Genomic DNA, 10,658 nt, shown 5'->3' on the forward strand with positions numbered 1-10,658 from the left:
CATTACCAAAATCCTGACAAGGGAGAATTAGGCAGCGACTGCCTCTAGCAGTTCTGAAACACAGTTCAACACTTGTGGAGGACAAATGCCATAGAGAAGGGGAGGAGTAACAAAAAGTTTTGCAAGGGCCACGGTGTTCAAGGAGGTGAGCTCGTCACAACTTTCAGAGTCAATAAATGTCACCTGCAAGGTGTTTTTAATCGATCTGTGGTGAGCTCTCAGGACGAAGCACTTAGCTAGATGGCTTCCCAACCCACTGGCAATCCGTCTTCTCATTTAAATGCCATTGTTGACACCCGTATCCAGGTGCATTTCCTCTGCATTTGCCCTTTCCTTTTGCACTATATCATTGAAATCCTGCAATTGATGAGTATTGGCTATAGTGCTAAGAGCTCCTACATGAAGAGTCTTACCACTTTCAACGCTAATGTTTGCTAGGAGGTCTGCTACTTTGTTACCATTCCAACGAGTGTGCCTGATGGTAACTGCTCTATGAATGAGTAGCCACTGTTCAAGTTGTTCCAGCCTTTCTACCAATCTCCAACTACTACCCACTTTATGTGCTAGAGTTCCCTGTAAGATCTGGTTGATCATGTTAATTAAGATATAAGAGTCCCTCAATTATGAGTGGGATGAATCTATTGTTCTGAGCTAGGAGAAGTCCTTGCCAAATTCCTTCTAATTCAGCTGAGTTGTTTGTATCCCAGCCTATTGACCCCATGAATGTTTGGAGAACATTTCCCTTGTGATTTCTAAATATTCCCCCAAATCCCGCTTTACCTAGATTTCCCTTTGACGCTCCATCAAAGTTGAGCAGTACCATGTGTGGTGGGGGTGGAGTCCATTTGTCAGGTGTATCTCTAGAGGGAGGGATTTTCCTTAGGTGTACTTGCTCAAGGTTCCACTGAAGGTTCTAGTTCAACCATACATTTTGTTCCTGTGGTGTGGATGGGAAATCATCATCAAGCCACGTTTGGAGCATCAAGGTTTCTCATATGTTTTGACATATATTGATCCATAGAACTTCTATGGGGGAGGATTGGTCTTGGAAGATGAGACTATTTCTCTCTTTCTAGATTGTCCACATGAGGAAACCTAGTATTAGCTTCCATAAGGCATTTAAGATTTCGCTTTTATAAGGGTGAGGTGCCCAAGAACGAATAGTGTTGGTTGAATTCTCCTTATTTCATCCATTTCTTTGACATATGAAGCTAACCTTCTCGCAAAGTTAGGTTGCTAACAGACATGAGTTTAGGAGATGTTCCTTAGTTTCTACTGCCTATTTACAATTTGGGTAGATGGAAGGTTCGTGAAAACTCCGTTTCCTTAGATTATCCCAGGTAAGGATTCTATTTTGGCACAACAACCAGAGAAAAGTGGATATTTTTGGCGAAATTGGTGGTTCCCAAACTTTGTGCCAGAGGCTATCCTTGATAGTATGGTCCCTTAGTATTATATGATATGCTTCTTGGGAAGTGGAGGTACCTCTCGTTTCATAACCCCATTTGATGATGTCTGTCTTATCTGATTGGCGAATTTTCTTATCTTTTATGGATTGCATGGCTTGCCCAAGAATGAGGTTTGAGCATGACCATTGCCTATAACCTTGGTTGTGAACTTCCTCCCAAAGTTGATTTACTTTGATCGTTGGTTGCTCTACCCAATCCTGAAGCTAGTGGGGCATGAGTAGGTCCTTCAATTTTGGTCTTTTCTGCCAGGAGTCCTCCCAAAACCTCACATTATCTCCATTCCTTATTTCCCAAAAGTTGTGTTGTTGGATTAGATGTTTATGTTGTTTGGTAGCATTCCAAATTAGAGAGCCTGTGCCAACTTCTTCAAGCTGGATTAAATCATCCACTGGTCTCTTATGACCATACTTAGCTATCCAGAGGATTACCCAAGGAGTATATGGGTTTGAGAGCCATCTCCACTAGATGCGCACTCCCATGACCTCGTTGTTCTTCCGAGGATCTCGTAATCCAATGCCTCTAGAGGATTTTGGGTGACAAACTGTTTCCCAAAGGGGGTGGAGGGGGTCCCATTGACAAGAATTGAGAAAAAGGTAGAAGTGATGAGACTCATAATCCATCTTACCCAGGGGGGGTAAAGCCAAAGGCTAGCAGTATTTTTTGAATATATTTCCATCTTAAAGTATCAAAAGCTTTTGAGAGGTCGATTTTTAGGAGCATACCTGCCTTTTTGGTTTGCTTTAGGGAGTGAATGATTTCATGAGTGAGAATTATGCCATCGGTGATCTCCCTTCCTTCCACGTAACTTGATTGCTCTAGTAATATAAGAATAGGAAGCAGGGGCTTGAGGCATGTGGCGATCACTTTGGAGACAATTTTATACAATACATTGCATAGTGCAATAGGTCAGAATTTGTCCGGAGTCTGGCTATTCTCCTCCTTAGGCATGAGGGCGATGAAGGTGGCATTCAAGGATGGAAGCATCCATATGTTAACTCTGGACTCCTTGACTACTTGTTAGACTTCCTCCTTGATTAGATCCCAGAAGTTGTGAAAGAAGTCTGAAGTGAAGCCGTCTAGTTTGGGTGCTTTCCGAAATTTGAGTTGTTGCATAGTTGTCTCCACTTCCTGTAAAGAAATAGGCCTGAGGAGTATTTGATTGTGTTCCTCAGTTACGATCTTAGGAATAATCTTGATGATCTTCTCTATAGCTAGCAGCCAATTAGTCTCTGTTTCCTGATGCACCCTCCGAAAGTGGGTGAGGAGTTCCTGTTCTATATCTTCATGCTTCTCTAGATGTTCCCCTTGTAGATTTTGGAGGAGAGTAATGTTGTTGTGCATTCTCCGTTGGATAGTGGTATGGTGGAAGAACTTTGTATTGCGTTCACCCTTTTTAAGCCATCGGATCCTCAAATTTTTTCTCCAAAGAATCTCTACCTGTCTTGCTCTTTCTGAGATCTGCGTTTGTAGTTGACATTCCTATTCTGCTATGGTTTCAGATTTGCCTTCAACTATGATTCTCTGCTATAATTTTTGCATTTCTTGTTCAAGAGTGTTTTGTGCCTAGAAGCTATTGCCGAAGGTAAAGCGATTCCACTGTTTTATTTTTTCCTTGATATGTTTTAGCTTTTGTTGGAGCTGGTACATTTTTGTGCCTTTTGGGGTTGAAATTTCTCCATGTCTCTGTTATCAGGTTATGAAAATCAGGGTGATTCAACCAAAAGGCTTCAAAGTGAAAGCGCATGTGAACATTGTCTCCCATTATTTGCTAGTGAAGCCTAATAGGCCAATGATCCGAGCTAGAGAGTGGAAATATAGAGGCCAAGAGATCCCCGCCAAGATGTATTGCGTTATCAGAGATTAGGAATCTGTCTAACCGAGATGCAATTTGGTGGGCATCTGCACACTTGTTGTTCCAAGTATAAACACCATTGTTGAATTCCATATCTATAAGCCTATTGTTATGAATGTAGTTTTTGAAGTGCGTGCTTTCACAGTCTAGCTTGATTTGTTCTCCTCTTTTTTCCTCCAATCTTTTAATCATGTTGAAGTCCCCTCCTGTGATCCAAAGTGGGTGGGATCTTTCTAAGCTGATCTGAGTTAGGGTGTTCGGTGTGTCTACTTTGTTTGTTGCCTCCTGGGGGAAGTAGACATTAGTTAAGTGTCCATGAACATTTGTCCCTGTTAAATGAAACTTGGCCCGAATAAAGTGCTTACTGGCATGTATGTTGGTAAGTGTTATAGCTCTATCATCCCAAATGATGGCTAGCCCTCCTGAGGCTCTCATGGCTTCCACCACCACTTCTTTGCTTCCTAGCCATGCTTTGGCACGGATCTGATCCAACGTTGTGGAATTACACTTGGTCTCCTGCAAGAAGAGAATTTGAGGCTTTTCCTGTTGTAGAATGTTATTTATTAATCGTCCCTTCCCCGGGTTGTTGAGCCCTCTGATGTTCCATGAGATGAGCTTCACGATTCATGATTGGGAAGGATATTATAGTATTTGGTGAGCTTGGAGTATCTTCCAGATTCCACCAGCATCTCCCCTATGCAGATGGTTCTTTGAAGATTGATTTTCCATCCTCGTTTCTTGTTGTCTTTGAAGATATTTCTTCCATCCCACTGATTACCAATTTGGATGCCTAATGATCTTTGCTTCTATGCTCTTGAGAGAATTACTTCTAAGTTCTCTAGCTGTTGCTCAGGAATTTTGTCATATTCCTTTTTCTTACAAGCCTATTCAAGTCCCAGTATATCTAGATCTTCGATGTCGAAGCTCTTCGGTTCCTCTTCCATGTGTTGTGTTGTTTCCTGCTCTACCTCTATATCATCTACAATCATGAGCTACATCTGAGTGATATCTACCTCCATACCTTGAGCAGTCCTTTTCTGCACGTTACTGGGAGAGGTCGTTTTGGTGTCCATGGGTTTCTTAGAAGTGAGGGCTTTGTTTGAGCTTGATGGAGCAGAATGGGCACAAGTCTTAGGAATGGCTTCAGGTTGTTTCTGATTATCTAAAATATGAACCTCTAGCTAGAGCAGGATTTCAAAGCTGTTTCTTGTTGAAGGCAAGGAGGTGCTAGTGACAGGTTTTTTGACTGAGGTAGAGGGCTTTTTATGGGTCTTTTTGCGATTGGGAACTTTTGTGAACCCATCCGAGTTAGATTTTTCCATTGAAGGGGTGGTTGTGGATTTCATATTGGAGGGACAGTCTCGGAATAAATGGCCCAGGGCGAGGCATTTTCGACAGCGGAATGGTACATGCTCGTAATCTATTGTTTGTAACCATTCATAATCATCATGGTAGAGGCTTACTGTGTCTGGGAGAGCTTTGTTGAGGTGCATGTATGCACAGATCCACGCATAGGAGGTGTATCACTTCAGCTTTGTCTCCTCTGCCACTTTGATGAATTCAGCTAAACCATTCCCAATGTCTCGCGAAGAGTCTTCATCCCAATACTCCAAAGGGAGAGAATAAAGGCACAACCACACCAGGGCCTAGCTTAGATCTTCATTTTCCGGGTTAAAGCGCTCGATCCATCCTCTTAGTTATAGCCCTGCTGAGTTGAAGAAATATGGTCCTCCATCCAATACCTTGTTTCGGTCCTCCGGACAATTGAAAATGGCAGTAAAGAAGCCCTTAGGCCCTAACTGCAATGTTATGTGCCCTTTCGGCTTCCATTTGGCTATCCAGCCATGCAAAGCTTTCTTCGTTGGCAAAAGGCTTATGAACATTCCTATAAAAGCATGATCCCTCATAAACTAGATCTGAGTGTTGATGCACTGACTTGGGAGCTCGATTTTGGGTCTATCAACTGCTACCGGCTTGCAGGTTTTGACGTCACTCGTGGTTCTTCATTTGTGTTGTTATTCATTGGCGTATTTTCATTCTCTGTTGTTGTATCTTCTGGATGGTCCATCCTGACATTTTTAGTTTCTCGTAGGCCGTTTTCCGTATCAGTGAGTGGAGGCATCATGTCCTCCCCCGGAGGGGGTTCCATTGCGTGATAGCTGTTCCTTATTGTGCTATAGTTTCATTATGGCTGAAGGTTAATGGCAGAACGAAGTAGTATGTGAAGGTCTGCCAGTTGCAGAGCAGCCTCAAACCCTAAGCGCTCTGCTCTCCATTTTCTTTTTTTGGACATAAATGGTTAGTTTTTGTTTAAAATTCGGCAAATTAGCTACTGAGGACTTTAACACTGAAACCCTGTATTTATTTATTACATTCGGCGGGGAAATAAAATTTTGCTTTTGAATAGTCCGCTGAATGAGTTACACTGTGAATACAGATAGAGGCTTGAAAAAGAACTTGATTTGGTTTCAGAATGGTGCCTTGAAATTCCACTTCTTTTGCTTTCCCTAACATAGCTCTGCTTCGTAGCTTGCAGAGAGGAGATCCAACGTGTCGAAGTGCCGTATCATCCCAAGAATCACTGCGTTTTCTTTTTTAAATGTCTGGCGAAGTGCTATATAGTGTTCAAGAATTCCGAGAGCGGTAAATTGGCCATGAAGAGGCCCTCTTGAACTCCCCAGAACCTACCCAGATGCAGCAGTGAGTTCAAAGGATGAACAAAGATCGAAAATGCCACAGTTGCATTCTGAATTTTCCCTTGTGGATGATTCTACATTTCCTAACAGCAGCCAACTCAAAATGGTTTAGTCCCGAAGTCTGGAGAATATGAATCAACGAATTCTAAAAGGAACAGAGGCCCAGACAACTCCAGAATTAAGGAATGCTATAGTCTGATTCAACATCATTTACTAGCAGATATCTCCTGTTCCTGAGAGAGCCTAGGTTGGCTGCCAAGTCTGTCTATGAGTTTAACTTCCACAGAACATGATAGAAGGAGATTTTGTGTAACTTGGGCAATAATAGTCTAATTTTTTTGAGGATGGGGGTTAATGTCACCTGAGAAGGGATCTTTTGAGAGTTCATAGCTTGTATAATTATTCTGTAGTCTCCAAAGACTAAGATGGAGAGGAGATTCCTCTTGATAGCCAGATTTAGACCCTGCCACAGAGCAAGAGCCTCTGCTCTGTTGTTTGTTTCATGCCCCAGACCCCAAGAAAAGTGCAACTCAGTTGAGCCACTTGGGCTTAAGATAACTCCCTCGCCACCTGCCTTTCCTGGGTTACCTTTACAGGCCCCATCAAAGAATAGGCAGTGATCATCCAAAGAAGATCTCCATTTGATGAATTCCTATTCTTCCAGACGACTTTCCCAATGAGAAGGGGCTTTAGCAGGAGGAATGGATCTATTCTGATGATTGGGAACAAGCTCTTTTAACCATTGATCTTCCTCGCTGTCCAGAATCATGCCATTTCTTATGGTGGGTTTAGTTTCTAAGGCCTCCCCCAACAGAGCTTTGATCTTACTGATAATTCTGACTAGGTTACAACTCTCCTCCCTAAATATTATGTTGTTCCTCTCCAACCACAGTTTCCAGCATGTGAATTTGGGGATCCACATCCAGCTAGTCTTGAGAAGGCTTTTTTTGGAGAGACAGAACAGGGATAACTTGGCCCAGTTTCTTAGCAGTTCCTAAATATTTCCTGGAAGCTCTATTTTGTCAAGTCCTAACATCAAGACATGCTTCCAAACTTCTTGAGCAAAGGGGCACAATAAGAATAGGTGGTTAGTCGTTTCTTCATCCGATGCACAAACAGGGCACTTGGAGGGACCTTCCATTCCACGCTTCCTCAGGTTATCTCTAGTGAGGATACTTTTATGTGCCAAAGTCCAGCAAAAGAAATCAATTTTGGGGAGAGCATGAAAAGACCAAATAAATTTCCATTGAGTTGGCTCTGGGGGATGCTAGGGACAGCCATCATACTTTTGTAACCTTTTGCTGCTGAGTAAGAGCCTGAAAGAGAACCCCACCCTCTTCTGTCCTTAGAAGAGGCCTTTAAGGGAGATTTTTCTTGGAGCAAATCCAACAATATATTTGCTTCACCATCCAGCCAATGAGGGATCTCCCCCAAATTCCAACCATCCCATAGACTTTCTCCATCATTTTTCCAACTGGAGATGTCCCAAAGGGTTTCCAGATTGCTGGCCTAAAGCCAAGCTCTGATATTTTCCAATTCTGCCATCTGATTCAAGGGCTGATCTCCAAGAATCAAATCTTCCCATTTTTTTATTTTTTTCCCATTACCTGGGATCCAATAAAGCTTATGACTGAAAAGTTTCAAAGCTGTGAGATAGAGTTCGAAAACTAGTGATCCTTTGGAAATTCTAGGAGGCTAGTCCAAGCACCTCAAACGCTACCCATGAAAATATTTTTTCCACATAACTCTCTTGCTCCAACTAGGATTCCCAGAAATAGTGTTCCAAAGGAGCTTGGAGACCAGAGCAAGATTTTGGGCTGCCAGATCCCGCATTTGGATACCTCCTTCCAAGAATGGCTTCTTAATAGCGTCCCGTTTAACTAAATGGAGCATTCTTTCATTATTTTTCCCTTCCTCCCATAGAAATCTTCTTAGGAGACCATCCACTTTACTAATGAAGGTTTTGGGGGCTAGTAGAATGGAGTTCTGATAAACTGGGAGACTTATGAAAATAGATTTCATAAGGATTACCTTCGCAGCATTATTCAACCATGAGGCTCCCCAAGCTTGTATTCTGAGTTTTAGCTTGTCTAGTAGGGGCATCCAATGAGCTACCTTAGGATATGATTTGAATATTGGGATCCCAGGATACTTAAATGACTCCTAGGTCAGGGTTCTTTCCATTTCTAATAGCCTTGCTATGTCTGTCAAATCTTTGATCGAGCAATTCCAGCCATAGATCGTGATTTTTAAATAGTTAATCTTGCTGCTCGAAACCTCCCTATAAATGTCCAGCTCCTTCTTGAAGGTTCTAGCAGAATTTATGCTAGCTCTTCCAAGCAATAATGTATCATCAGCAAACTGGGCATGGTTTATGTCTTTAACATTGTGAGCCATTCTCAGGCCTGGCAGAGTTTGGATTTGTTGATAGTAGTCTACCTGGAAGCTGAGCACCGAAGCTTGAATGGTGTAAAGAAGCGGGGATAAAGGACAACCTTGTCTTAGCCCTCTCAAGGCCTGGAAAAATTCCATTGAATGACTATTAACCAAAGTCGCTATCCAAGGGGAGGCAATGTAGGCATTCACCCAAGTTATGAGAACTTTTGAGAAGCCAAATTTCTCCATCACAGAAAACAGGAAATCATGTCTCACCCTGACAAAGGCATTTGTCAAATCTAGCTTAATCACCATGCCTTTCTCTTTTCACTAACGGATCGAATGAATTGCTTCTTGCACGAGAACAATATTGTCAAGAATCTTTCTCCCTTTTATGAATCCTCCTTGGTTTTCAGGGATCATGACCGGCATAATTTTCTTAATACGGTTGGCTATTATTTTGGTAATTAGCTTATAACTTGTGTTACACAAAGAGATGGGCCTAAATCTATTGAAATCGGTGGCGCCTTTGTCTTTTGGAATCAAGGCAAGGTAGGCCGAGTTGGTAGTGCCTCCAATCTTGGTGCAGGTCTAAGATTTATAGATCATTCCTAGAAGGTCTTTTTTAATTGTAGGCAAGCAAGTCAAGTAGAACCTTGCAGTGAACCCATCAGGGCCTGGCGCTTTATCCAGATCATGCAATCCAAAGCATTTTTAATCTCATTCATACTGATTGGAGTAGTCAGCATAATATTGTCAGAATCTTGAACACAGTGAGGAATAAGATCAATTGGATACGCTTGAGAATCGATAGGAGGGTCGTCCGGGGCAAAGTAAAGATCTTTGAAGAAGGAGTGGGTTTTTCGCTTTATGCCTTTAGAATCTTTAACCACAGTGTTTTGATAGTGAATTTCATTTACGTTTTTGAAGTGCTTGCGTGCTTCAACTTTCTTATGGAAGTAGCTTGTATTTTTGTCTCTGACCTATAACCAAAGATTTCTGGACTTCTGTTTCCAGAACTCTTCTTCATCCCTACTTGCGCTATGGAGATCCTTTTGCAGCTCTACTTCTTTTTGAAGAAGGATTTGAGTTACATCGGAATTCTCCATTGTTAACTGGTGGCATGCTAAACTATCATGCATCTCCTTTCTTTTGGCGGTGGGTGTTTTCAACCTTTTAGCCCACTCGTTGAGCTCCCTTTTAAGTCTCCTCATTTTTTCTTCCCACACAATGAAAGGGGATCCTTGAACTTGTCGGTTCTAGGCCTCGGAGACCACCTCTTGGAATCCTTCTTCATGAATCCATAGAGAACTGAATCTAAAGGGATGGGGCCAAGATTTCCATCCAAGGAGAGCTCAAGCAGAATGGGTTTATGGTCAGAGGTGTAGTTCAGCAGAATTCTAGAGGTGGCCATTAAACCACAAGTCAAGAAGGAGGATTGGACTAGAAATCTGTCCAGACGAGTAGCAATGTGGCCAGGGCCTATCCTTTTGTTTGACCAGGTGAATTTCCCAAATGTGGGCTTTATATCCTCCAATTCCCAATCTAAAATGAGGTCTTCAACCCATTCTCTAGTTGGGTCCCTGACCAGCAAGCCCCCCTTTTTCTCTTCTGCAGCTAGTGTAACATTTAGATCACCTGCAATAATAATATTTTCAGGGTTGTGCAAGAAAAGATAGGACTAGAGCGAGTCCCAATAATTTTTTTTCTTAGATGGTAAGACTGGAGCATAAAGATTGAACATACTTACTTGGTGTTATAGACATTTTTGGGCACTGCAACCCCAAGCATAAAATGTCCATAAACCAAGGGCTCCTAAGTCCCTAAAAGTGTTGTTCCAACCCCTAAAGGAACAAGGTCAACTGATTACAGCTTCTCCTAGAAGTTCTCCATGAAAAACCACTCACCTGCTCCATAGGCAAGGTGCGTTGCATCTCACCTAAGTACACTTTGTGGGTGCGTTGCATTTCAAAAATCCCTTCTATGGGGTGCGATGGGCGAGATGAGACAAATGGCAGTGTCAATCCACAAGGTGGAGAGGCATGGAATCTTCCAGAAACTTCTTCTGTGACACTTGCCTCTCTGAATTCGACCAAGGATGAGTAAGAGATCATCAATCTCCAAGTGGAAGCAAGAACTATCAGAGGGAAGACACTAATCAAAAACCTAGAGCTGACTCACACCTCTGCAAATATCTATATATAGATCTCTCATCCCATAGATCCAGAGGTTGGAGGCTGGAATTTTGCATCTTGTAAGGAATTG

Source organism: Pinus tabuliformis, chromosome X, assembly GCF_031772625.1.
Source record: "Pinus tabuliformis cultivar Carrire ecotype Pingquan chromosome X, CPIR1, whole genome shotgun sequence".
In the NCBI taxonomy this organism is placed as follows: Eukaryota; Viridiplantae; Streptophyta; class Pinopsida; order Pinales; family Pinaceae; genus Pinus; species Pinus tabuliformis.